Below are 27,701 nucleotides of genomic sequence, written 5' to 3' on the forward strand. Positions count from 1 at the left end.
TTTAATTGAAAGCTGAAATTTCATTAATAAAATAAAATTGCATTGTTAATGGAATTTAAATAAGGCTGAAATAAATTAACTTTAAATAAAAATGAACAATCTAATAAATCTAAAGCTAAGCAATGTTCTAGTCTTTCTTCTCCTTCTTTGCTCTTTTTCAATTCTTTTCCACCTCCTCCTCTTCATCCATTACTTTAGCCAGTAGACATCCTTTAGAGGACCTACATTCAATTTTAGAATAGATTGTTTCTCCTTTAGCTAGCACCCCATGCTTCTTTTCCACCCACATCTTCTTGTCTATAGCTTCCCTTTTCCCCTTGTCTTTAGTAGTATTCTTCTTCTTAGGCATTATGGGTATTTTGAACTCAATTCTTGCACCTAAGCGTTCCTTGGCCGGTGTCACCCTGTCACCTAGACGATTCTTCACATCGGTTCTACCCTGATCAATTGAAGACTTCTTCAACAACCACTTCTTTACATCATTAGGTAAAGAAGGGGGAACTTTTTGGGTAATCACTTCCCATAAAGGTCTAGCGCTCCAATAAGTGTCAAATTTATCTACTTCTTGAGATATGGGATACTCATAGGGAGGACGAAGATCCCCGGAAGGAATATTTTGAAGCAAGCCATATTGTCTCCTTACTGTGCAAGGGTAATAATATGTCATGCGAGACAAGCTTGGAAGACGGCAGAAAGGTTGCTTGTTAACACCAACCATCCTTTTTATTTTCCACCATGGGATGACCCACTTGATAGCGAAATCACGTGATTCAAAGACTTTCTTCCACCCATGGCGCCCAATTTTAGGGATGCGCTTCTTTCTTCTTACAAAGCAAGTGGGCGTATAATTTTCAATGTCGTCTGGAGGGCTAATTAATCCTAGCCTCTCCATTAGCCACATCTGTAAAAAAAAAATTTCCAATGCAAATAAATCAATATTGCAATACAAAAATATATTTTTTGAATTCTGTAATTAAAAATATTATTTTTCTACCTGTAATAAAATTGGAGAACCGTGAAGAGGTGCTTTTGGGTCCCTTTTCAACTCATCTAGACTAATCATAGTCTCTCCAACTATCAATGGCATTGGGTTTCTCCCTGATTCAATTTGTTCTAGCACAATGGTTATAATTGATTGACCCTCGTTAATTCTACCACTACTAAGACAATATTGATTAAGCATGCAGAATAAAAACGCCCTCCTTCTATATATGTGAAAAGATTCAGAAAGCGGTTTATCAAAATAATAGCGTGCGAATTCTTTTAAGTTCACTGCATTACCACCTACTATCTTTGATAAATCCCTTTCCTTCAAGTTAAAAAAGCGCTCAAAATCCTTATAATAATATGCATCTACTCTAGGGATTACTACCAGGTCTATTGCAGGGAAGCCTAAAATAGCACCAAATTCCTCTGGAAAAGGGCTAATTTCATCATACCCTATTCTAAAACAATGAGTATCAATATTCCAATATTCTAAAGCGGTATGTATGAAGTCTATGTCTAGATCTACCCCTTTAATGCCATATATTCCCCCCAAGTGAAATAAATCCAATTCTTTTTTTTCTCTAGCATTAAGAGATCGACACCATTCATGACAATATTGGTTGAAGGTTTTAGTGGCTAAAGACATGATTATTATTTTTTCTAAAGAGAAGAATAATTTTTTTTCGCTGGAATTATGTGAATAATAGGCTGAGCAGGGGGCTATTTATGCACAAATTGCGAGGAATTTCAACCTGACTGGAATACGAAGTCAGCATCAATTGGCGTCACACACCCGAAATTGGCGTCACCCATCAGCTATTGGCGCCACACGCTATGTGTAGCACCTAGCGCCACGCGCCACAGGCTGACGCCAGCTGGCGCCAAGTAAGCAGGACGGCCGCGCGTGCTCAGTTTGCGTTTTGATATTAAATTGGAGTCGGTTAATGGGTTTATGACCCCGCTTTAATTTCTTCTAAAAATTTTTCTATTCTTTTCTTAATTAATTAAATATAGCAGTTATTTTTAGTTAATTTTTATTTTCTTTTGAGTTTATATTAATTCTCAAAAATCAGCTTTTTTCTCCGTTTCGCTTTTCCTTTTTATTTTTCTTTTTGGGGGAGAGAGTCGGATAACACCCTCCATCAATAATAAAAATGACGGAATTTCTGCGCAAAACTGTTATCACATTTTCACACACTAACATACACTAACATAATAATAGATAAATTCACAATAACAGAAAGTACAAAGTGTCTAAATAACAAGTCAAAGGCAAAGTTCTATAAAAAGTCAAAATAAAATACAGAAATAAACTACGGCGCCGGAGGACGTAGACCCATCATGCCATAAAACTGCGCCGTCCGAGGAGTCACCTCTCCACCAACTCCGGCCTCAGCACCAGCTCCAGTCTCCGTAGGAGGAGGGAAACTCAAAACAGGACCGCTCCAGCCAAGGTCAACTTGAGGCTGAGACCGCGGAGGCTGCTGCGATGACGAGCCAACCTCGTACATCCCACCACCTCTGAAAGCCGAGGTAGCCTCTCCTACCGGTGCAGCAGGAGCACCCTCAGAAGAAGACCCGGAGCCCTCAGCGACATCGGCTCGAGCAGCCTCAAAACGACCACCTCTACCTCCTGACGAAGTGCGACGACGTCTCGAGCTAGACCTCGCCGGCTCTCTCCGCCCCTCAGGCCTCGTACGGGTGTGAGAAGAAATCGGCTGACCCTGCAAAAAGGATTAAATCAGAAACAAGGCAAAAACTGAAGCCATAATGCAGAAATAATAAGTAAAGAAAAGTTACCTCTCGGACGGCGTCGTCTCGACGACAGGTAGCCGCGTTCCTCATCCGAACGAGTTGGCTCCGGAAGGCATCTATGCATAGTGCCATAGCCGAAACCACCTCGCGTGAGAACTGTCAAGGAAAGTTAAAACAGTAAAAATGCATGATAACTGAATGAAAATTTCTGAATTAGAACTAGACTTACCCTGGTCTGGTGACGAGGAATCGACCGCTCCACGAAGCGCTCGCCCTCAGGAGCCGGAGAAATCATCTCCTCAATCGGCCCGTACATCCCCTGGTAGTGGATGGACATACGAGGTGGCACAAACTCAGTGGGACCATCCTGATGAAACAGAAAGAAATCAGCAAAGCATTACTTGGGGGCTACTTAGCGAAAAACAAAAAGTTAAGAATCTTACCCTCACATCCTCGGCCGGCACGGGGGCTGGAGCTAACAAAGAAAGTAGCTCCTCAGCATAACTCCGCCCAAGGATCACATGGGACCGCCAAAGGGAACCAGACTCCTCGGCCATGCTCGATAACTCTCTCTCGTCGAACATGTGATGTGGTGGAGGAGCAGGAACAACAAAAATATCGGAAGAGTGCTGTCTAGCAACTCTCTCTCCTAAGTACACAACTGCTCCGTAGGTCCCCAAAAAGTAGCGACGCTCAGCAGAGTACTGTGCGGCTAATCCAGGGACTGTCCAACCACCCCATGGTCGGTATACTACCTCAGGTCCCTACAAAAGCACCAATCACATAAAAACATATTTAAAACGTCGCAGAAGAGCAAGATAAACACTAAAAGTCGTACCGAGATGATCCGACTCCGGACACGTGCAGTAGACAGGTCCACATGGTGGCCGCCCCAAGAGGCGCTCACCGGATACCCCCTCGGCGATGGTCTCGCCGGCGCAATGGAAGGAAAGTACTCATAGAACCAGATCTATAAAAAAGGCTAAAGTATGAGTAAATGCTGCCTAACATATAGGGCTAGACTTTATAGGGAATAATGTTTACCTCTACGACTTTCCAGAAAGCAGACAGAGCAACATTCGTCCTAAAGGACCGGTGGCGACACGAGTCCCTCAGTGCACGAACGAAGTCAGTATAGGCCAAGCTGGCCCAATCATAAGTCCCGATCCGTCGGAGATCGCGAACAGCAGGGAGGTAGTAAAGCAACGCCCTACTACCCCTGTCAGGGGAGAATGTCCCTGACAACAACATCAGTACAAAGATGCGCACCCGCTGCTCTCGGGTGGTCGCATCGTCATCAAGAGCCGCTGCCAGCGTCGAGCGGCGAATCCCCCTAGCACTGAACTGAGTTGTCTCGACCTCAGCTCGGGCCCGAACAGCAATCGGCCCCAATAATTCCTCGACCTCTGGAGAAAATACATCGATACTGCCGTCGAATGGCAGCGGCACAGAAGAGAACTCCAGTCCTGTAATGAGACTGAAGTCTGTAGGAGTGACCATCATCTCACCCCAAGGAAAATGAAAGGTGTTAGTGGTGTCCCAAAAGAATTCCACCAGAGCGCGTACTACGTGGTGACCCCCGCTGGAGGCAACCATAGCCTCGGAGGTCTCAAACAGGGCAACCAGTCTGCAAGACTCCCATAGAAGTATCGTCTCTCGATCTCTGGCAATATGCATCCTATACAAATCGCCTAGACCATCACAGCCAGAGCCGTGATGCCGTGTCCTCCCCGGCTCGGTTCCCCGTCTCACCCTCTCAGAAATGTGGTGGACAGGGGCAAAGAACAAGGTCTGCTCATCCCACTCTGGGAATTGACCAAGCGAAGTGGACGGTGTAGTGTCGTCCTCCACAGGCTCATGCTCTCGTCTAGTGTTTCGGGACCGTGAACCTGAGCCTCTTTGTCTAGCCATGCTACATTGTGCAGAATCGTCATAAATTGAGGTTCTATAGTATCTCAAGGTTTTCCTAGCCGCATGATACTATGTTCGCAAAAAAAAAAAAAACAGAGTACGTAGTACTAAAACAGAGCACAAATTCAAATTGAGCATGACAGCATTTTTTCAAGCAAACAAACAATTTCTTGCAACACTATAGTGATTATTGTGACAAATATAACAAGAGTTGCTAGCAAAAACAACAAGAACGAGTTACATTGTTCTTCACGACCTTAAGAGGTCCAACAATGGTGGATTGCTCATTTCTTCACCAAATTGAGTCAAACAAGTCTCAAATTACTCCCAAGGCAATATACAAACATAAACAAGCAATTTCATGGCATAAAACTTGATAAACAAAGCAAATTGAGCATCATAAGTTTCGAATTTTCATGAAATTCGTGAATGAACATGCCAATAATTCATAAAAACCGGTGTGAGTTGGAGGAAAACTTACATAGATCGGGAATATGGATGAGAAGAGCTTTGATTTGCAACAAATTTGAGCGAATTCGGTTGAGAAACGAATGAGCAACGATCAATTGAAGTTTTCGGACTTCTCTCGGGCTGTTTCGTGACGAACAGAGCACGAAATAAAACGGAAAACCGTTTTTAAAGAAGAATCCGTGCTGGCGCCAGTCCCTAGGCATTGGCGTCACATTCTGTGTTTGGCGCCAGACGCCAATTTCAGCGCATAGCGCTAGTGCAATAAAGCTGGCGGTGATTGATTTTCAGCGACGCCAAAGCAGTCAGCCACCTGTTGGGGTTGTGCTAGCTTTCTGCAACATATTTTGGGTTCCTTGGTACGCCAGTTAGCCCCTCTAAGCAATTTGACATGATTAAGTAATCGGCTTGATTACATAAAGTGATCGACTTGATGAAAAGATCGTCTCACTTAGTTTAAAGCGCCTAAGCATTGGCTCAGTAGCAAAAAGCACCGACATACAGGTTCAAGAGCAAAGAGCACCGACATACAGGTTCAGAGCAAAGAGCGCCGACGTACAGGCATAGCAAGGGCAAGTTCAGGCGAACTTTTAAAGATCGACAGGCGTAGATCTTCGGTATTTTCCTTTGGGAGATTATCGCATCAAGTGAGGATGACTTCAAGAGAAGATGTCTTCGGCATCATTCCCTAGCATGCGGAAAGTTGTCACAAACAACTGAAGGTAATTTCAGGGCGAAATTGTCTTTGATCATAATTCCTGAGGTATGGAAGATGATCATAATGCGGATGAGAATTATTTCAAGAGAAATAATTTTCGATGATATTCCCTTGGACGTGGAATATTATCATAGCGGAGAGGATAGTTTCAGGCGAAGCAATCTTCTAATTGGAAGCAGTTACAAGGCGTAGCGGTTTTCAAGCGGGATGACATTCTCTAGCTTGCAGGAGGTCATCAAAAAAAAAAAAAAAGCAACATACAGCAACAATCGGTTACTTTCAGAGACGTGTGCTCGACGGTGCAAGATACGCGTTTCTTAACTCTTTTATCTGTTTAACTAATGCTATTTTTGCAGGTATCGGCGTTATAAGATTGATTTAGGATTGCAGAACATTCTGAATAATTCTCCGTCCCTATCGCTACTTTGACTTTCGTTTTCGAAACTTGCGTTTCTCCAAACTCAGTCAAAGTGGGGGCTTCTGTAGACACCCATTTCTGTAGACACCCATTGTTATAATGATTATTTTATTTATGATTATTATTGTTTTGATAATGATTATTTTCTTTTATAATTATTATTCATGATGATGATTATTATTTATTATGTTGCTTGATGATTTATTTATTTATTGCTTGATCACCTTTATTGCATGTTAAAGGGAATTGGTATTTGCAATCACGCTTAATAAGATATTAATAATCTTGTTTAGGGTTAATTGTGATTATAATTTCAAGTGATCGCCAATAATAATTTATTTGTGCATTATATTCAATCAACATAGATTAAACAGGTTTAGGGTTAATCTATTGATTGTATGTTAGTCAGAAAGCGCACATGAATACGAGCAGAATAAAGTAGAGGCCTATTATTAGGGCAGGTTCAATCTCTTTTAGGTCGGATTTGTACCATCATCCCCGAACCCTTATTTGGTTCATGACCTTATGGAGTTGACGATCTCTTGGATCGTTAAGGGGTGTAACCTTCACCTCGTGAATGGTTTACAAGTTCCTTAAAAAACTTGTTGGCGACTCTTTTGCTCTATCTTCTTCCCTTTTGGACGCCACCGTACTTTAGTGTATGATCACAGTGGGGTTCAAGCTAGTGGGATTTTAAAGGCTTGAAATTATTCCCTACACTTAGGCACATAATTGAGAGCGCTTGAACATTACCGTTCCTTTGGGTTCGATTCTTTACTTGCCTCTATACTAGTATATAGGTTTGTTAAGTGTTTATAAATTTAGTTTGACCGAGGGAGGATTAGTTTTAACGACCTAATTCCACCCCTCGTCAAAATGGCGTCGTTGCTGGGGAACGGTGTCTATGTTTAAGTGTTTTTGATTGCTTGAGTCTAGGTCTTTGTATATACTTTTCTTTTATTTGATTTTTGTTTGTTTTGTGAAAAAAAAATGGCATGTCTATCATTTCCTCAATATAACAATGAGCCTTTTTGTGAATATTTCCATAGACTTGAGGGATTTCTTGACTATCATTGTTGTAGTCTTTGAAAGGCTTGAGAGATTTTTTATTTTGGTTTGAATGAACAAACTAGGGATATAGTTGAAGGAATGCATAATGATAGATTGAGCATTTTCTATCGAAGATGCTTGGGATTTTTATGTTTGGTTTGCTTGGGAAGTCTATAATAGCGGTAATCGTGCTTCAATTTTTGATGTGCAATGTGTTAATTCTTCTAATGCTAGCATGATTTCCCATGATGTATCACATAATCCCATAGTTGAACCTAGAACAAATGCTTCCAATTCTATTTCCTCTTTTGTTCATGATAATGAGGTGCATGCTCAAGTTGACAAATCTCATATGATTGATTATGCCCCCACTCCCCTATTTAATGAAAATGCTCATGATTTTAATGTGCATGGTCCTACCCTTGGTTGTGACTCTTCTTTTACTATTGGTCAACCCTCTTTGCCTTTTCATTCTCCAAACTCTTGTGATGAGTCTCTAGTCCCCTATAGCCAAATTGATGAATCTTTGAGGGAGTTAGAGATGAATCCTAATCTTAATTAGGCCCTTAGAGAGACAAATGATAGAAATTTTAAGGAGCCAAATGGAGAAGATTAGAGAGCGTGAGGGTGTTTTGAATGAAGAGTTGAAAAGAAGAGAAGAGTTGGAAAGTCAATTGTCATCTTTGATGCTTGTGTGTGAAAATTTCAAATCGAAGGTGTGTGTTGAGGATGATAATGATATTTTAGAGCAACCAAGAGAGTGTGAGGATAGCTTTGATGAGCATATGAGTGATGGTGAAAGAGTTGAGAATGAAGAGATAGTTGAATTTGAAAATCCTAACCCTCTTTCCCATCTTGATGAGCCTCAAGTGTATGTTTGTGAGCCTTCAATCTATGAATACATAGACTCTTTTGAGGTAATGTCCCATTTGTTTTGTGAGAGTCATATGAAAATTTATAGATTTTTGGATGAGTTCATCGAGAAAGCTTATTGGGATATAGATGAGTTTACGATGACTCTACCTCCTCTCATGCATGGTTTTGAGGACTTAGGTTTTGAGATAGTTGAAGGAAAGGTGGTTTATTGTGGTGCAAAGAAGGATGAGGGTGATTCCTTTGGAGTTTTTGAGCTTGAGGGAGATGTAGATTGTGACATATCTTCATTTGAGGACTCTATGATTTATTTTCATGCCCTCATTGGCGATGTGAGACCTTGTGTTGAGGGAGTAGCTACCCCTTTGCCTATTTTTCATACCCCTTTTTCTCAAAGGTTTGACCACATCCCCTATTGCCCTATTTTTCTCCCTTCCTATCTCAAAGAGCCTATTGGGGACCCCCTTGTCTATGATGATTTGTATGTGGCTCATTTGTCCCCAATTGAGGAAAAGGGTGATGTTGCCACCCAAAAATATTGTGAGGAGAGTTTGCCTTCTTCTTCTTTTTCTTTTTCCTTTTCTTATTTTGTTAAGTTTTCTTTTGATTCTACTTCCTTCTCTTAGCATCTCTCTCCTCATAGGTGTGCACTAAGCTTGTTACACGCCTTATTTTTGTCATGTGCACACTTGCTTTCATATGAAATGTGTAGTAGTGAATTTGACAAGCTCTTGCGTGCGTTGAATTATTATTTTCTAGAGCGGTCAAGCTTGAACCTTAAGCAAGCCTTTCTTGGGAAGTAACCCGTGTTTTATTGCTTTCATTTTATTTTCTTTTTAGAATATATTTTTTCTTTCATGGAAATGTTTGTGTGCCTTTTGCTAGGTACATGACTTGATATACTTTGGTGCTTCAATTTGGATCAAGAATCAAGGAAGTTTGACTCCTATTTTTAATAGCATATGGAAGGCAAGGTTCAATTCTTAAGAAAATTAGCTTTGAAAGGTTAAATTGGGTCATTTGTGGGTATTTACACCCACCTAATATCCGGTAATATCCTTCCTTGTTCTTTCTCAAGTGGATGATGAGTTGTTAAATATATGTTGGTTTGTTGGATTGCTCTCCTTGTTTTCCCCTTCCATGGATTATATGATTTATGTTTGAGTGTATTGTCTCATTCAAGCTTGGGGGAGGGTATTCTATCATGTTTGGTGAGATATTGATTCATATATGCTATGCACCTTTGTATATGCTTTTCCATGTTCTTATATTTTGAAAAATCCCAAAAAGATTTTTGTTTCTATCAAGACAAATTTGCAATGTATCTTTGTTTTGTTCTTGCTTTGGACATAATACTTTTGGACTTGTATAGTTGAATTCTTTTCTTCTTAAATGGTAACGGTGTGCACGGTTTGAGAGTACGCTTGGTTGATTCTAGGATAAAGCATGCTAAGGTAGTTGGTTAGGACTAGTTGGACCATGAAACCGGATTCTACTTGTTTGTGGCATCACTACGTGAAAAAATGTAATTGGCACTGGTTCAAACCCGACCTAAGGAACCGGTTTGAACCGCTGCCTATGTGGGGGGTGCCAAAAGTGGTTTAATAAGGCACCGGTTCAAACCGGTGCCAAAACTCGGCAATGGCACCGGTGCCAAAAATGGTGAACAAAAATTTTTTTGTTGTTTTTGGCACCGGTTAACCGGTGCCAAAAATGGTGAACAAAAATTTTTTTGTTGTTTTTGGCACCGGTTAACCGGTGCCAAAATTGCCCAAATATATATATATATATATATATATATATATATATATATATATATATATATATATATATATATATATATATATATATATATATATATATATATATATATATAATATATATTTTTTTTTTTGTTTTTTCCATCTAAAAATTAAATAGCCTAAAATAAATAACAACAGCAAAACATAAAACCAATATCAATCATCATCAAAATTTGCAATATATGATCAAAAAAATATTACAACATATAAAAACTTCGACTACAGAATATAAATAAAAAAAAATTACAATATAAATTAACATTCCAAATTACAATATAAATAAATAAAAAAAATAAAAAAAAAAACTCATTCATTCTTGTATCTTGCTTCTTCGATTTCAGATCTAGAATTCATACCTGCACCAATTAAAACCAAAAAAAAAATCGATTAATATAATTAAACTTCGAAATCGATCAAAACAATAACCCAGACAAAAAAAACTTGAAATCGAAAAAAAACCCAGAAAAAAAAACATGAACTCAAAAAAAAACCAGGGAAAAAAACTTTAAATCGAAAAAAAACCCAGAAAAAAAAAAATTAAACCCAGAAAAAGAAAAAAAATTTGAAATCGAAAAAAAAACCCAGAAACAAAAAAACTTGAACTCGAAAAAAAACCCAGAAAAAAAAACTTCAAATCGAAAAAAATCCCAGAAAAAAAAATTAAACCCAGAAAACGAAAAAAAATTTGAGATCGAAAAAAAAAAGCCAAAAAAAAACTTGAACTCGAAAAAAAACCCAGAAAAAAAAAATTGAACTCGTAAAAAAACCCAGGAAAAAAAAAATTAAACCCAGAAAACGAAAAAATATTTGAAATCCATTTAAATCCAGTATTCGAATAAACCAAGAAATTGAAAAAAATTTAAATCGAAAAAACCCAGAAAAAATTAAATTAAAATCGAAAAACCCAGAAAACAAAAAAAATTTTAATCGGAAAAAAATTCGATTAAAATCTGAAAAAAAAAAAATCAAAATCGAAATTAATTAAAATAAAAAAAAATAGATTAAAAAGTCGATTCTAATTAAAATTGATTAAAATTTTTTAAAAAAAAACCCAAAAATTCGATTGAAATCAAAACAATAACCCAGAAATTCGATTGAAATCGATCAAAACAATAACCCAGAAAAAAAAAAATTTAAACAGATTACAATTCTAAAAAAATCGATAAAAAAAATCAATCAAAACAAAAACCCAGAAAATTAAAACAAATCCCATAAATTCGCAAAGTCATTGGTCTTGCATGTTGTCTTCATAAACCTAGATAGCTTTAGAAGGAGAAGAAGGAGATCGAGAAAGATAAATTGAAAGAGGAGGAGGAGAAGGAGATCGAGATCTAAGGGAGAAAAAGGAGGAGAGGAGAGGAGAGAGAAGGGTACTGATCTGATGAGAGGAGAGGAGTATTAGGGTTAGGGGATTTAAAGAGTGGTTCGGTTTTTTTTTTTTTTTATGGATCCGGTTCAAACCGGTGGCCTTTAAGTATTTGGCACCGGTTTGAAGTGAACCGGTGCCTTATGTCTTGGTTCATTAACCCGCGCTTTTTTTAGCCTATTTTTGGCACCGGTTTGGCCTGAACCGGTGCCATTTGGGGGTTGCCTTTTTGTATTTTTCTACTAGTGCATGTTGGTAGTTGCTTCCTATAGTTGAATTGACACCAATAGTGAGTTTTTGCTACATCCATGTGAGGTTCATTATATTTCAAGCCTTCAACATATATTTGCATGAGCGGCATGGATCCTTGACTATTGCGGACCTAATCTAGAATCTTGACTCATAATTCTCAAACACGAGACTGTGCCATCTAGGGAGGACAAAGGCATATTTTCGAGGTGGTAATTTTTCTTTTCTAGGTTATTTTCTTTCTTTTTACTTCATTGGGTTTACATTTGCCTTCTTGCTAACCATTTGAGCCTTTTCCCTTCTTTTCAAGCCACATCTTTAGAATTTTGAGCCTTTTGTTTCTTTTTGTTCCATTTTTGGTTTTTGTGAAGCAAATGGTCATATTTTTGGAGTTTGTGGTATATAAGGTTGGATATTGGTTATATTTGTAAGCAAGCTTGTCTTTTGTATATATGGTGAATAATGGCAAATGAAAGTTGGAAAAAGTCGTCCAAAGTCAAAAGAGGCAAGGACATAATAAATGCAAAATTGAAAAAAGTCGTCCTAAGTTAAAAAGGCATGGACAATTGCTTTGAAAGAAATGAAAAAAAAAATGAAAGGGAAATTCTCTTTGGTAGACCTCTAATAATAAACATTCTCAGTGGTCAAATGCAAAAAAAGTTATTATCCTTGGTGAACCATGTTTTAAAAAGTTTTATCAATGGTAACATTAAGCAAGGTAATTAGGCATTTTAAGTGTAACTATGGTTAACTAATGATGTAATGACTAATTTGACCCTATGGTTAACCCCTTCTTAAAACATGGTTCACCAAGGATAATAACTTTTTAATGACTAATTACCTTGCTTAATGTTACCATTGATAAAACTTTTTAAAACATGGTTCACCAAGGATAATAAGTTTTTTTGTATTTGACCACTTAGAATGTTTATTATTAGAGGTCTACCAAAGAGAATTTCCCAAAAAGAAATGAAAATAAGAAAAATAAAAAAATATTTTAATGTAATTTCTTTTCCCTTTTCAAGCATTGAGGACAATGCTTCCTTTAAGTTTGGGGGAGAAGCGTTTATGCTTTTTATATATATGATTGTGGTTATAGCTTTGAATAAGCTTGGAGGTGTTAGTTTGTTTTTGTTTGGTGTTCACTTTGTTTTGGCGTTGAGATTTGGCCAATCTTGCTTCACGACTTAGGTGTACGACCAAATTCTAAATTTAAGGCTTACCCCTAACCCTTTTTGCCCTTACGTTACAACCATTGGGAAATACCTTTCAACCTAGAGGTTGAGTCAAATTTCGGGGGATGACATTATGAGTTAAAGCCTAAGGAGAGGGGATACATTGTCAAGATGTCGAGTAGCCCAAAATTATCTCTTTTTCCGGTTCCTTCGTGGAACTTTTGAGATGCTCACTAGGGGAAGATATGAGACTAGTAGGGAGAACGCGGTAAGACAGTTTGGGATGAAAGTGGATTGCGTTTCTCTAGTTCCTATGCTTAGCATATTTATGTTTCAATCAACATCGGGTATCTTGAAACGTGCACTCCCTTACTTGTTTAGAAAGATTTGCATTCATTTATGCTTGTACATTTGGAAAAGTCCTTTCATGAACATTTGTTTGCTTTTCTTGTATTTTGGTTTCTTCTTCATGCTTTGCCTTGTTTGTATTATTACGAGAGTTATAGGTTAATCTCTTAGGAAACCTTTACGAGAGCATCACACGTCGTCTAGGGCGATCTAGGGGTTTAAATGGCTTGTCTTTAGTTGCTAAAATTGAACATGATTCCTAAGAAAGTGAGTTAGTGTTTATTCTTGTCTCTTCTCTTCTTTTTGTTTGCTTGGATAAGCTCATCATTTCTCCCTTGGTTTTGTTTTGCTCGAGGAGGAGCAAAAGGTAAGCTTGGGAGTATTTGATGGGTGTCATAAATGGCACCCATTTGATGAGAATTTAGGTTGTTTTTACCTTCTTTTCATGGCTTTCATGCTTAATAAATGCTTAGTTTTATGCATTTGGTTGTAGTCTTACCTTTCCTCTCTTATTTTGTAGCTTTTGTGCAATTCTATGGTTTTTATAGTCTTTTCTCCTTTATTTGCTCTATTTTCGTGGTTGTAGGTATAGTACGAGGTTTGGGTCTTGATATTGGTGATTTACTAAGGTGAAGGAAGCCTTTGGAGCAAGCTCATGGCAATAGGAAAGCTCAAGATGCAAGGAAGAGGATTCTCCAAGTTCTAGCTCTTGCGCTCTCAAGTCGTGCTCTCATGAATATGGGGTGTTGAACCCACAATCATGTGCTTTTGGGACTGTCTCACTTAGTGTTCATCATCATCATGATTGTGCGTTCATTCGAAGACCTTAGTGAACGCACAAAGCCGCGAGAATATGGAAGAAACCCAGCGATGCGCGGGCGTGCAAGGCACGGGCGCGGGCGCGCCACCAGCATGCGTGGGCACGCCACCCCTACAGCATGGGCGCGCCTCTCCTGCAACGAGGGCGCGCCTTCTTGGGTATTTGTTTGCTCGATTTTTGTTTTCGCGCCTCTATAAATACCTTTGAAACCCGATTTTTGGGGCAAGTTTAGAATAAGTTTCATTTAGATTTTGATCATAATTTTAGCTTAGTTGAGAGCTTCTCTCTCTAGTTTTAGGTTTAGTTTAGGAGTAGATTTTAGAGAGAGAAATTGAGGAATTTCAATAGTGCACTACTACAAAAAATGGAATAGAGAACTGTTGAAATAGGTCTTATAGAACGTCTTAGAGGCGATCTTCTACTAAGAGATGTGATGTGTAAAGTTTATAGAACGGGTATAGGAGGCGTTCTATGGAAGGGAAAAGATAACGGGTACAAGAGGCGTTCTATATGGAAGAGATAATCGTTCTCTTTCCTGTTTTTTATGCTTATAAAAAATAAATAAAAGAGAACGGTTAACACTGATAACAGTTCTCTTTGTTGTATTATTTTAAAAAAAATTATAAATTTTGGGAGATTGCTTATATAAAATATACATCAATAATCAATAAATCAAATTGAATCAATGAATTGAAGTTGTAAAAGTCGAAATCAAATGTTATATTAAAACAAACTTTATTATCTTATTCAATTAATTACATCTCATGCCTAAAAAAAAAATTTACTCTCAAGTACATTTTGATACATTTCAATTAGCATAACTATCAATGTACTAGTACTGTTCCCCCTAAAAAAAATAAACAAATCAATTTGCTTCAAACGCAGGTTGCGCTTTCACCAGCCTCAACAACCGCAACATGTTCCACCAACCACAACCACCGCAGCGCCTCCACCAACCTCAACCGTTGAAGCTCCTCCACCAATAGTGCACGCAAATAGTGAAGCCGCACCAAAAACCCAAAATCATAGATGAAAAATCAGAATTTACCAAATCATAACATCAAAATCAATTGATAAAAGTTATAGATAAAAAATTAACAATTGAGAATTAAACAAACTACCTCAATAATGTTAAACACCTAGCAACTTGCAACAACTTGCAATTGCAACCATAAACAGAGCACAACAAAGATTCAATGGTTCGATCTTTCACACTGGACTTTCGCGCAGCGCATTATATCGAAGATGGGGTTAGAAAACAAGGCTCGTTGTTCTTCATAACATTAGCGGCGATGCGACCTTAATCGGATGTCAGCTTAGAGTTTTTAAGACATTGAGCCATTGAAGGATTAAGGTAGTAGAGAAAGGAGTTAGAGGGGTTTTTTTTTTTTTTTTTTGAAAACGAGTTAAAGTTTCAGAGGAAAGAAGTGAAAGAAGAGGGGAACTTATGGATGAAGAATGATAGGTTGACGGCTATAAGAAGAAAGAGGAGTTAGGGTTAGAATTTTGGGCCCTTTTATATGTTAGATTATTCTTTTTTATTTTTTAAAAAAAATATTAAGCATGTACAACGGTTAACTAAGAGGAGCGATCTATATTGTAATTGTAAAATATTTGGATATATCAAATAGAACGGTTAACTAAGAAATGCATTCTATAAAATAAATTTACAATTTAATAAATATAATAAATAAATCAGATAGAACGGTTAACTTATATAGACGTTCTATATTCTTCTGGAGAACGCCTACCTTTGGTAACCGTTCTATATTTTGCGATCTCTAATCTAGTTTTTGTTGTAGTGGTGATTGAGAGATTGATGATTCAATGGTGACAATTGTGTTGAAGATCTTCCTTATTATCAATGAGCATTCTTAACTCTATCTCATTTTATTGTTTTGTTTAATATTCAAGTTTGTTTGTTTGATTTGATTTTGATGTTTGATTGTTGATTAGTGTAATTGTTCTTCATATATTGTTGATTCTTGATTTCTTTAGTTGTTATGATGTTAGAGTAGTTGTTTGCTAGGAATTGGGTGAAACTTGTATGATTGATTAATTGTTCTTAATTTGGGGATTGTGTTGATTAGTTGTTGAGATTAAAGTGATTAATGGAAGTTTGCATGTGTGTAATTCGATTAGGCCTTGAGAATTATGCTAGATTGCATTGTAGTTTCTAATGATACGGACCATTGATTTAGGAATTGCAATTGTCGATTGAGCTTGATTAGTGATGCTCCTAGTTAGAGTCTCTCATAGTTGGCGCTAGTTTGACCTCTAGGAGATAGCTTGTTGACTCTTTTGATTGAGCTTTCCATTTGACTTCACAACCATTGACTTGCATATTGTTCCCGAGTTGCTACAATTGTCATGATTACTTGTTGATCCCCGTTCCTAGTGCTTTATTTGTTTGGTTTCTTTGTTTGCTAGTTGTTAGAGTTTTCTCCTTATCTTTGTCTTTGACCTAGATTAGGCACATAATTGAGAGCACTTGAACATTACCGTTCCTTTGGGTTCGATCCTTGACTTGCCTCTATACTAGTATATAGGTTTGTTAAGTGTTTATAAATTTAGTTTGACCGAGGGAGGATTAGTTTTAACGATCTAATTCCACCCCTCGCCAGGCCCTATAATTAATAAACGTTTGACTCAAAACATATATTTTATTTTTATAAAACCTTATAATTAAAATTCTTTAACCCTTTAAAATATTTAATTAAAATACTTGAACCCTTAAAATATACTTTATAAATACTTAAATACTCTATAAAAATACATAAAAATACGGAGTATTAGAGTAATGATTAATCAAGTTCCATTACATAAACAAGAGGAATGGTCTATGTTTCTGAGTAGCATAACAGGGACACCAATCTTCAACTTAAGGATGTGATTCGGCAAGCCTGGACATTTGATGCTGTTTAAGTAATCATATGAATATATTTCTTCATTAATTTGCATATTTCTATCTGTCTTGCAAATACTATCTGAACTAAAATATATCCTCTCTTCTCTTGGAACCAAAGACAACAAATGTTCATTGATATTCTCAGCACAATCATGGGTGGGAGCAAGAATGGCCCTCTCTTTGAAATAATTTGGATCTTTCGAGTTTTGCAATATAAAAGGATAAACACCATCTGTAATGGTTGTAATAGGATCGATTGAGTCATCTCTTACTAATATATTGATCAGGATCTCTATATTTGCTTCACCATCATTTGGACCCCCCTCTGTACCATCTCCTATCCTCAAAACCCACTCAGATAATTCTCTTATCTTATCTGAAGCAATATCAAAACTTCCGATCTGAAGTCGCATATTTTTTGTCAACTTTAGTACTTTACAAGAACTCCATAAATAATATGAATTGATGGTTGAAAAAACAATATCTTGCCGACTTCCTTTAGGGATAACAGGTAAAATTTGCCAGAAATCACCTACAAGGACAACTATTTTTCCACCGAAAGGTTGTTCTGAACTTTGTCCATTTGAAAATATGAGAATATCTCTCAAATTCTTATCCAAAGCTTCAAAACAATATCTAAACAGCAATTGTTAAATTAAATAAATGTAAGAAAGCAAATATTTAGCAACTTAATTCACAACTTGTTAATAATCAGTTTACTTCCTCCTCATACTACATATTAATGATTTAGCCAAAAAAAAAAAAAGATATTGAAGTCAAACAACTAGAAAGATAATATTTGTGTAGTCCAACATAGTTAGCATTCTTAGCTTATCACTTAGCATTAAAATCACTTTAAATGGTTAAGTTGTTGATGTAGTTAGCATTCTTATCACTTAGAGTTGTTATCAAAATTGTAAATACTATCCTCACAATTGTACTTAACATGATAATATCCTCACAATTGTACTTCACATGATAATATTATCATCAACTAATAAAAAATACTACATATTTTTTTCTTAAAATAAAAGCCAAGAAAAAAGAATAAAAGTAAGAAAATAAATCAATTATTAAAATTTCGGGATTAATCAGAGTGATTTACGAAGTTTATACCGATATTTTAAATTTGACAATGATTACATCATATATATGCAAGGTAGCCGTAACATGCAATAATCAAGTAATATTAATAAACACATTTTATTCAAATTATTTTTCACCTAAAAACTAAGTTAGCATGATAGTTTTATATTAACACGTGGGAAGATTTTCTAATTATCAAGTAGTACTGTATTTATTTGATCATTAATAAAAAAATTAATTAAATCATCATACCACTTTGTAACTATTATTCATTTAGGAATACAAATTTTTTTTTTTTGAGCAATTTTTTTTTTTTTTTTTTTTTTTTTTTTTACTTATAAGAGTTAAAATCTTATATGAAGTATTGTAACATACCTGTGAACCATTGGTGCTTCATCCCATATTATAAGTTTTGTCTTGATTAAAAGCTCGGCTAAGGGAGTTCCTTGCTTAATTTTTCATATTGTATTTTCATTCACATTAATAGGTATCGCAAATCTAGAATGAGCATTTCTACCTCCGGGTAGAAGAATAGATGCAATACCACTTGAAGCGACATTAAGAACAATTTTCCCTTGGCTTCGAATACCGACTGAAAGAGTTTTCCATATAAAAGTTTTTCCAGTGCCACCATATCCATAAATGAAGAATATGCCACCTTTACCTCCATTAAGAGAATCCATTATCTTATCATAAACTGCTCTTCGTTCGTTAGTAAGGATTGCACTAGTAGAAAAAAGGGGAAAGGCACCGGTTCAAACCCCTTGTATGCCACCATATGTGAGGGGTGCCAATTCCTTCCACATTTGCCACCGATTTAAAACTGGTGGTATAAATAGGTTTTGGCACCGGTTAACCGGTGCCATTAATATTTTTTGGCCACCGGTTAACCGGTGCCAATAATAATTCCCCGTGCAATTTTTTTTGGTGGTCAGTCACTCTTTGGCACCGGTTAACCGGTGCCATTTTAGTATATTAAATTTTTTCCCCTGTTTTCTTGCAATAATATATATAAAAAAAAAGGTTTTTTTAGATTTTAACACCTGCTAAAAACACGAAAATGGTTTTTAACACCTCAAAAAAAAAATGGGTATTAACACCATACAAATTTTCAAAAAATTGGTATTACCACCACTTAACGGTTTCCGTTTAAAAATTCCGTTAAATGTGGTCCACAGTGACACGTGTCACTATTTCATTTGCTTAAAAAAAATTAAAAAAAAAATTAAAAACCTAAAACTACCCCAGCCCCACCCATCGCGCCACCATCGGCGTCCCCAAACCCACCCCCTTCCGGCGTCCCAGTGAATCGCCCACGACCCCGAAACCACCCTAAACGGGTTTTAGGGTTTCGTTTGGGGTGGTAGGGAATCGATTAAGGGAGGGTGAAAGGAGAGGGAGGGCGTTTCCAGGGGAGGAGGAAGGGGAGGAGGGGCGTTTTCCGGGGGAGGGGGCGTTTAGGGTGGTTTCGGGGTGGTGGGTCGAGAAATGAAAATGGGGAAAGGGAAGGGGTGGGGTGCGTAGGTGGAGGAAAGGGTGGTGGGGGTGGGGTCGCCGGCGCCGGGCGATTCTCTGGGACGCCGGACGCTGGCAGGGGGTAGGTTTGGGGACGCCGGTGGTGGCGCGGTGGGTGGGGCTGGGGTGGCTGGGGTAGTTTAAGGTTTTTTTAATTTTTTAAAAAAAAAAATTTTAATTTTAATTTTTTGTTTTTTAATTTTTTATTATTTTTTAATTTTTTTGGCCAATAACAAAGCGACACGTGACTATATGACCCTACTTAACGGATTTGTAAACGGAATCAGTTACGTGGTGGTAATACCCAATTTTTCGAAATTTGGGTGGTGTTAAAATCAATTTTTTTTTTGGAGGTGTTAAAAACCATTTTCGGGTTTTTAGCAGGTGTTAAAATCTAAAATAACCTAAAAAAACCTGTAATTCCAGCAATAATACTAACAAAAATAATAAATATTATTATTATTATTATTATAATTACCCATAATACTAATATTATTAATAATATTATTAATAATTATAATAAGATACAAATAATATTAAAAACAATAATTCATATATAGATATAAATATTCCCAAATGAAATACAATAAATAAAAAGTTATATATATATATATATATATATATATATATATATATATATATATATATATATATATATATATATATATATATATATATAACGATACTAAGTAATTAATGAATAATAATATACTACCTCCGTTAAATGTTTTCTGCAACTTTTGCCATTTCGGGATGATCAGGGTTATGTGCAACTTTCCTTTTTTCTATTTTTAGTAAAGAAAAAAGCTGAAATTTACTTTTTTACCCTTACTTAATTTTTTTTTTTGTTAATCATTACCCTTTATATCTCCTAATTTCATTAACCTAAAACTAATCAGATTCATCTAACCTAATGATTCCCTCCCTTTATTTTCCCATCTCCCTCCTTCTCCTATCATTTACTCACTTCCCCAACCACCAAAAATTAAATTCTGATGGTCGGGTCTCCCTTTATGTTCTTGATTGTTCTTCAGAAGATGAACCCTAGTTCATCGTCTTTCAGTTTATCTCTCCTCTTCTTCTTCGATTCTTCATCTTCCTCTCTCCAGATCCACTCTTCACCACTCCAATTTCTCACCAAAAGAGTCCCCCACGAAAATGTTAACCTCGATCCTTTGAAAGACGCGTACATGGCCACAAATGATAAGGGTGAGGAGAACTTGATCCAGCACTTCATCTATTACTTTGAGACTGGCAACCCTTTCCCTCGCGAGTTCTACGAGTCTACTGAAACCGGTCCCTACTGTACTTTGTACATCTACAAAGCTTTGGGTCAAGTTCTAAAGAGTATGGAGGAGGAGGAACGACTGAAGATGGAGCAGGGGCAAGTTGTTCCTGATGATCTGATGGCTGAATCTGCTGGTCCTGTAGATCTGGTGGCTAAATCTGCTGTTGGGAGTGTTGTGGCTCCCAAAAAGGCCAGATCTAAGAGGCCAAGGTCACCCCCCAAGGTCCGATCTTTGAGGAAGGCGGCGCGTGTCGCTCTTAGGAGGATGCGTGGGCTTCTAGACCATGAGTACATCGTTCTTTCTTCTGATGAGGACGAGGAAATGGAGGAGGCTTCACCTACTCCTCCCAAGAAGCCTGACTCTGGATGCTCTTCAGTCCCTGTAGTCAAATGCTATGTGAGGCGGATGAACCGTTCGGTTCAACCCTCTGAGTGACTGCTGTTGTAACGATTCCTAACTCTAACCTCTTTAATTTTAATTTATGAGTCTCTCAATTATGTTGGTTGTTCAATTTTTAATTGATGCATGTGTTCTGGGCTTGTTGATTTGTGTTTGATTGGATTATGTTGTTGATTGATGAATTATATAAGTCCTGTTGCCCATTTGCTGGTGGATTGTTATTGATCTGTGCTAGATCTATTGGATGAGCATGCTTGTGGTTGAATTATAGTGCTTGTGGTGTTGGATTGTTGTGCATATGTTGTTGGAGTTAAAATGTTGGTGCTATTGTGAGTCTCCTGTACTCCGTTGCTGGTTGATTACCTTGGATGCTGTTGGGATATGGTGTATGCTGTTTTTTTTTCTTTGTGATGATGCTGCCTAATAATGCTTGTCTTGTTGACAATGTGTTGTATGTATTCCTTAATTTTTTTTAAAAAAAAGGGGAACAAGGGAGTATGATTGATGAATGATGAAGGCTGAGTATAGTTTGGTGTCTTTCTTTGGTTATGTGGTGTATACAATGTTCTCAATGATCATATTGTGTAGAGAACAATGGCTCTGGTTTTGTGTTCATGTGTGGCAGTGCATGAAAGAGTCCCTCCCTTTTGTTATGTGCAACAGTGAAGGTATGGAGTCCCCCTTCCTGTATGAAATACCACCCTAAGTCACTTTTATTGTCCATATGATGAAGGGACTCTAATGAATTTCACTTCACACATTAGTCTTGCTCCAATAATCTCTTGTTTGAGACTGTTGTTGAGGTAACAATGTTGTGAAGTGTAGTATTCAAAACCATTTGAGACTTTCTGATGGACTTGTATTTTCACAACCCAACAAAAACTTTTCTTTGTCATTGCATTCATAGGGTCATTACAAAAGTTGATGCACATCATCAAAAGACTTTACATTTGACTGCCTAACATGTTAGCTCACTGTAAATCAACAAAATACACCTAGCCACCTATTCATTAAGCTAAACGTAATTAAAAAAAAATGGAAATTCTCAATGGTGCTCATCAACTTTTTATTTTTCTCAATGGCGAACAACACAAATTTTAATTATCTTTGGTACTCATGTGTTTTTAGTATATATTAGCAATAGCATTAATGATGTATTTTGGTTAAAACATTTAACTAGGGTTAGTTTTATTATTATTTTATAATAATTAAATGATTTAAAATTAAAAAAGAAAAAAAAACCACCACCCACTTCTTCCCCCTGCCACCCCGCCCTCCCTGCTCCAATCCGATCCCCTGCTCCCAACCCAACCAATCCCTCTCCCCTGGCGTCGACGCCGACCGCACTTGCCCAGACCCCTTTCCCGACGTCGTCGCCGCGCTAAACCCCCCTCCCCTATGCTGCAACCTCCAACAACAGCCCGATTAAACCTCGACATCACCATTATCTCCGGCGAACACCTCAAAAACGTCAACTGGAAAAACGACGATCTCAAACCCTTAAACAATCAAAGTTGCATTGGCATTAGTCACCAAATCTTTAATTGATTCAATAAACTTCTTTAGAAACTTCCTTAAACTAATCATAAATAATCCAACATTTTTGGGGGATTTAGGGTTTGAAATAAAATTAAAGTTTCGAAGGAAAGGGATTGGGTGGCCTGGTTGGGTCGCGCGACGAGTTTCGTGGGAGAGTGAGGAGATCAGTGGTTGGGTCGCGCGACGAGTTTTGTGGGAGAGGGAGACGCAAAAAGGGGAGAGTTGATGCCGGTGCCGGAGGAGGGTGGTCTGGCATGGCCAACGCCAGGGGGCAGAGTGGTTGGGGCTGGCAGGAAACTGGGGCTGTTGGGATTTTTTAAAAAAAAAAATATTTTAAAATAATTAAATTATTCAAAAAATTACAAAAAACTAACTATGGTTAAATAAATTATTAAATTAATTAGTAATGTTACCATTGAATTGATAAAGGTAATACAAGAGTACCAAAGATAATTAAAATTATTGTTGTTCACCATTGAGAAAAATAAAAAATTGAAGAGCACCATTGAGAATTTCCCAAAAAAAAAGTTAAGTGGTTATGTGTGGCAGTCCATGTTGTCATTGTGCATTACCTGCTTCCTTGGGGTCCCCTAATCTGCATCCACCTCCATATCTTCTGCTGCTTCTTAAGTCCCTTGAGTTGCTGGCCTAAGCATTGTGTTTAGGTACTCTACACTCCCCAGCACTATGTCCCTTTCCACCTCAACCTTGTCTAGCAAAATTCCCAAATTTTCAAGCTTCTTTTTGTTCATGTGAGGAATTTTGTACTTGTCACCCCCCTCTGCCTGCAGTATCATGATCATGCACTTTTGCAAAGTTATCCATATGTATATGTTCACCTCTGGTTTGAATGTTTCATAAGACTCAATCACTTTCTCCACTAGCTCATCTAGGTTGCTAGGAAATGATTGGTATTGCAGTGACTGAATAGACCTGAACAACCCTAAGTCTAGCACATTCAAATCTGGTGACTGTGGTGGCTGAAACACTAGTTGAATGTTGAATCCATTTGCTTTTTGTGCTGCAATAAATTCTTCATCTCTTGGTATCTGGTGTGGTCTTGCATTGTCCCACTATATTGTGACATTTTTGCTTAGACTTTCTGGCCATTTTGAGATGATTGATGGTATTACTTTTGTGAGCAACATCTCCCTAATCACCTCCCTATTCACATTTTGGACTGCCTTGGTTTCCCATGTTCCTGCAGGCCTGTTTTTTCTTGATTTCTTAGCCTGCTCCTTCACTGTAAAAGGAAACATGCCATATTTCCCATCATGTAGCAATACCCCATTTGTGTCATACAATGGCTTCCCCACTACTGCCATAAACATTTCCTTGAGTTTGAAGCTTCTGGATTGTTGAACTCTGTGTGGATCTTCTTCACTTGGAAGGAGATAAAATCTCCTTTTATCTAGATTGAGATAGAACCATTTCTCATCTATGTGGATGACATGGTCCATATCTTCAAATGTAGGGTCTTCATTTCTAATGATTGGATTAATGTGTGACAGAATCCATTTCAGTCTTGCAACTTTGTGGTCACTTGTGAGTGTCGGCTTGTTGCTGCTTGTATGTGTTCTGAGCCTGCTTTTTTTTTTTTTAAGTTGTGAAGAGTAACATGAGATATCTTCAAAGCAGCTGCATAACTCCTCTTTGTCTCCCTAAGGTGCAGAGGCACTGATTGTAGGAATTCATCAGTAAATTCCCTTGGTTTAGGCCCAGTTCTGCCAAACCTCTTGGACCTGACATCAATCACATCAACTTGTTCCAACTGTTTTTTTATGTCCTTGAATATCCTTGTGATTGTTGATTTGTGTACATTGAATTTGATTGATAATTCTTGCATGTACCCTCTAGGTAAGTTACCATTATGCATTTTGAGTAAGATTGCATCAACAATCTCTCTCTTCTTGTGCAAAGACAATTGTTTTCTGCTTGAAGGTTGTGTGTTGCCCTGATCTTGTGTTTCTTGCTCCCCTTGTTCTTGTGTTTCTTGCTGCCCCTGTTCTTCCATATCTTCATCATCAGACTCATCATACAAGCCATAATCTTGCATGTGTTCTTCATAGTCATAGTAAAGCTCTGCCAGTTCTTCCTCACTTAACAATTGCTCTGCCAGTTCTTCCTCACTTAACAATTGCTCAACATCCAAAAACACCCCTTCTTCTAACTCTGCCATGTTGTGTGCTTAACTTGAAAATTTTCAGCTCAAGGTTGATAAAACAGGGCTGCCTGCTGGTTTTTTTTTTTGTGAAGAAGGGGCTGTCCTGTTGGGTTGTATGGATGATGGAGGTGCCAAGCCAATGAAGCATCTATTATGTGAAGAAGATGTGCAACACTGACTTTAGTTAGGATAATTTTTTGGATAATTAGGGTGTTAATGAATGTGTTTATTGCTAACTTTTGAAAACAAATGGTGTAATTTTGAACAATTTCATGGCTTGTATTTTGGGGAAAACATTGAATGCACTTGTATTAAATGAGGCTGCTTTTATATGCCTCTTAAATGCTGAAAATTGAATGATGAAGTCTTTTTTTTTAAAAAAAAAAAAAAAAAAAAAAAAAAAAAACTGCTGGGAGATTTGAATCTCCAAAAATTTCAAATTGTTTGAAATTTTGGTGAAAATTTAAGAGGGAAAACTCTTTCCCTCAAAAGTGACAGATTTCCCCACTAAATTGCAAGTGGGGGTCCTACTTTCTCTCTCCTCAACTTTTATTAATATCTCTAAACTTCCTCTAATCTTTACCCCTTAAATTTTGCATCGTGAACCGCAAACCACTCCAAAGTTGCAGAAAACATTTAACGGAGGTAGTAATTAAAAAGTTAACAAAACATAAATTCACAATAAAACTGGCATTTACATGTTAAAGGTGATAAAAGACGACAACAAGTCGCGAACTTCATTAAGTTCCTTGATTGTCAACAGACCATCTTTTTGTACCTTGCAAAACTTGAAATATAGAAAAATTATGTTAGAATTAATTAAATAGGCTAAACAATATGTATTTTATAAAAAATGGCCTATATGACTTCTACTTTACCCATTTTCTACATTTCTTATCAAATGAACTATTTCTTCCTTATAACATGTCAATGTTGGCTATTATTAGGTGTATAAGGCTTGAAATCACATCAATAGAGCATTTTATTAAGTTTTAAGACGCATTTTACTCAAAATGGCCCAAATGTGACCTATATGACTTCTACGTTGCCCATTTCCTACATTTCTTATCAAATGAAATATTTCTCTCACATAACATGTCAATGTTACCTAGTATTAGGTGTCTAAGGCTTAAAATTGAATCAAAAGAGCATTTTACCAAAAATTGCCCTAATATAGCCTACATGCATGACCACCATTTTAGCCCATTTTCTACATTTCTTATCAAATGACATGTCAATATTATCTAGTTTTAGATGTATAAGGTTACAAATCACATCAAAAGAGCAAATTAAAAAAAAATTGGCCCAAATATGGCCTACATGACTTCTATTTAGCCCATTTTCTACCTTTCTTACCAAATGAACTAATTCTTTCTCATAACATGTCAATGTTACCTAGTTTTATGTGTCTAAGGCTTGAAATCACATCAACAGAGCATTTTATTAAGTTTTAAGACGCATTGTACTCAAGATGGCCCAAATACGACCTATATGACTTCTACTATGCCCATTTCCTACATTTCCTATCATATGAACTATTTCTTTCTCATAACATGTCAATGTTACCTAGGTTTAGGTGTTTAAGGCTTAAAATTGAATCAAAAGAGCAATTTACCAAAAATTGCCCCATTATGGCCTACATGCATGACTTCCATTTTACCCATTTTCTAAATTTCTTATCAAATGATCTATTTCTTTATCATAACATGTGAGTTTTGTCTAGTTTTAGCTGTATAAGGTTAGAAATCACATCAAAAGAGCATATTAGCAAAAAATGGCCCAAATATGGCCTATATGACTTCTTTTTAGCCCATTTTCTACCTTTCTTATCAAATGAACTATTTCTTTCTCATAACATGTCAATGTTACCTAATTTTAGGTGTCTAAGGCTTAAAATTGAATCAAAAGAACATTTTATTAAGGTTTAAGACGCATTTTACTCAAAATGGCCCAAATATGGTCTATATGAATTCTACTTTGCGCATTTCCTACATTTCTTACAAATGAACTATTTCTTTCACATAACATGTCAATATTTTCTAATTTTAGGTGTATAAGGTTGGAAATCACATCAAAAGATCATATTAACAAAAAAATGGCCCAAATGTGGCCTATATCAATTCGTTTTAGCCCATTTTCTACCTTTCTTATCAAATGAACTATTTCTTTCTCATAACATGTCAATGTTATCTAGTTTTAGGTGTCTAAGGCTTAAAATTTAATCAAAAGGACATTTTGTTAAGGTTTAAGACGCATTTTACTCTAAATGGCCCAAATATGGCCTAGATGACTTCTATTTTGCCCATTTCCTACATTTCTTATCAAATGAACTATTTATTTCTCATAACATGTCAATATTATCTAGTTTTAGGTGTATAAGGTTTGAAATCACATCAAAAGAGCATATTAATAAAAAAAAAAAAAAAAAAAGACCCAAATATGGCCTATATGACTTCTATTTAGCCCAATTTCTACCTTTCTTATCAAATGAACTATTTATTTCTTATAACATGTCAATGTTATCTACTTTTAGATGTCTTAGGCTTGAAATCATATCAAAAGAGCATTTCATTAAGTTTTAGGACTTACCTCATCAAGTTGTTGATTGTCCCTGAGTCACTATGTCAAGCATGAATCTCATCACATACAAAGCACAATCAAGTCCATTTTCTTGTTGTGCGCCCTAGCATATGACGAACAAATCAAATCAGTGAAAAATGAATAGCAAATTAGCAAATATTAACTAACATATATTTTTAAGATAATAACAATACCGTGTAAATTACCATCGGTGACTTCCATGTTGGACCTTGAGGAGCACGACAATGTAGCTTCTTCATAACACTGTAGTAAAGTACATT

General features: G+C 36.8%; 1 pseudogene; it reads right to left on the reverse strand.

Moving 5' to 3' along the window:
• Window positions 1-27,701, reverse strand: part of LOC145557476 (uncharacterized) — a 66,930-nt pseudogene that overhangs the window by 14,092 nt on the left and 25,137 nt on the right.

The sequence above is a fragment of the Chenopodium album genome, chromosome 9, assembly GCF_948465745.1.
Source record: "Chenopodium album chromosome 9, dcCheAlbu1.1, whole genome shotgun sequence".
Classification (NCBI taxonomy): domain Eukaryota; kingdom Viridiplantae; phylum Streptophyta; class Magnoliopsida; order Caryophyllales; family Amaranthaceae; genus Chenopodium; species Chenopodium album.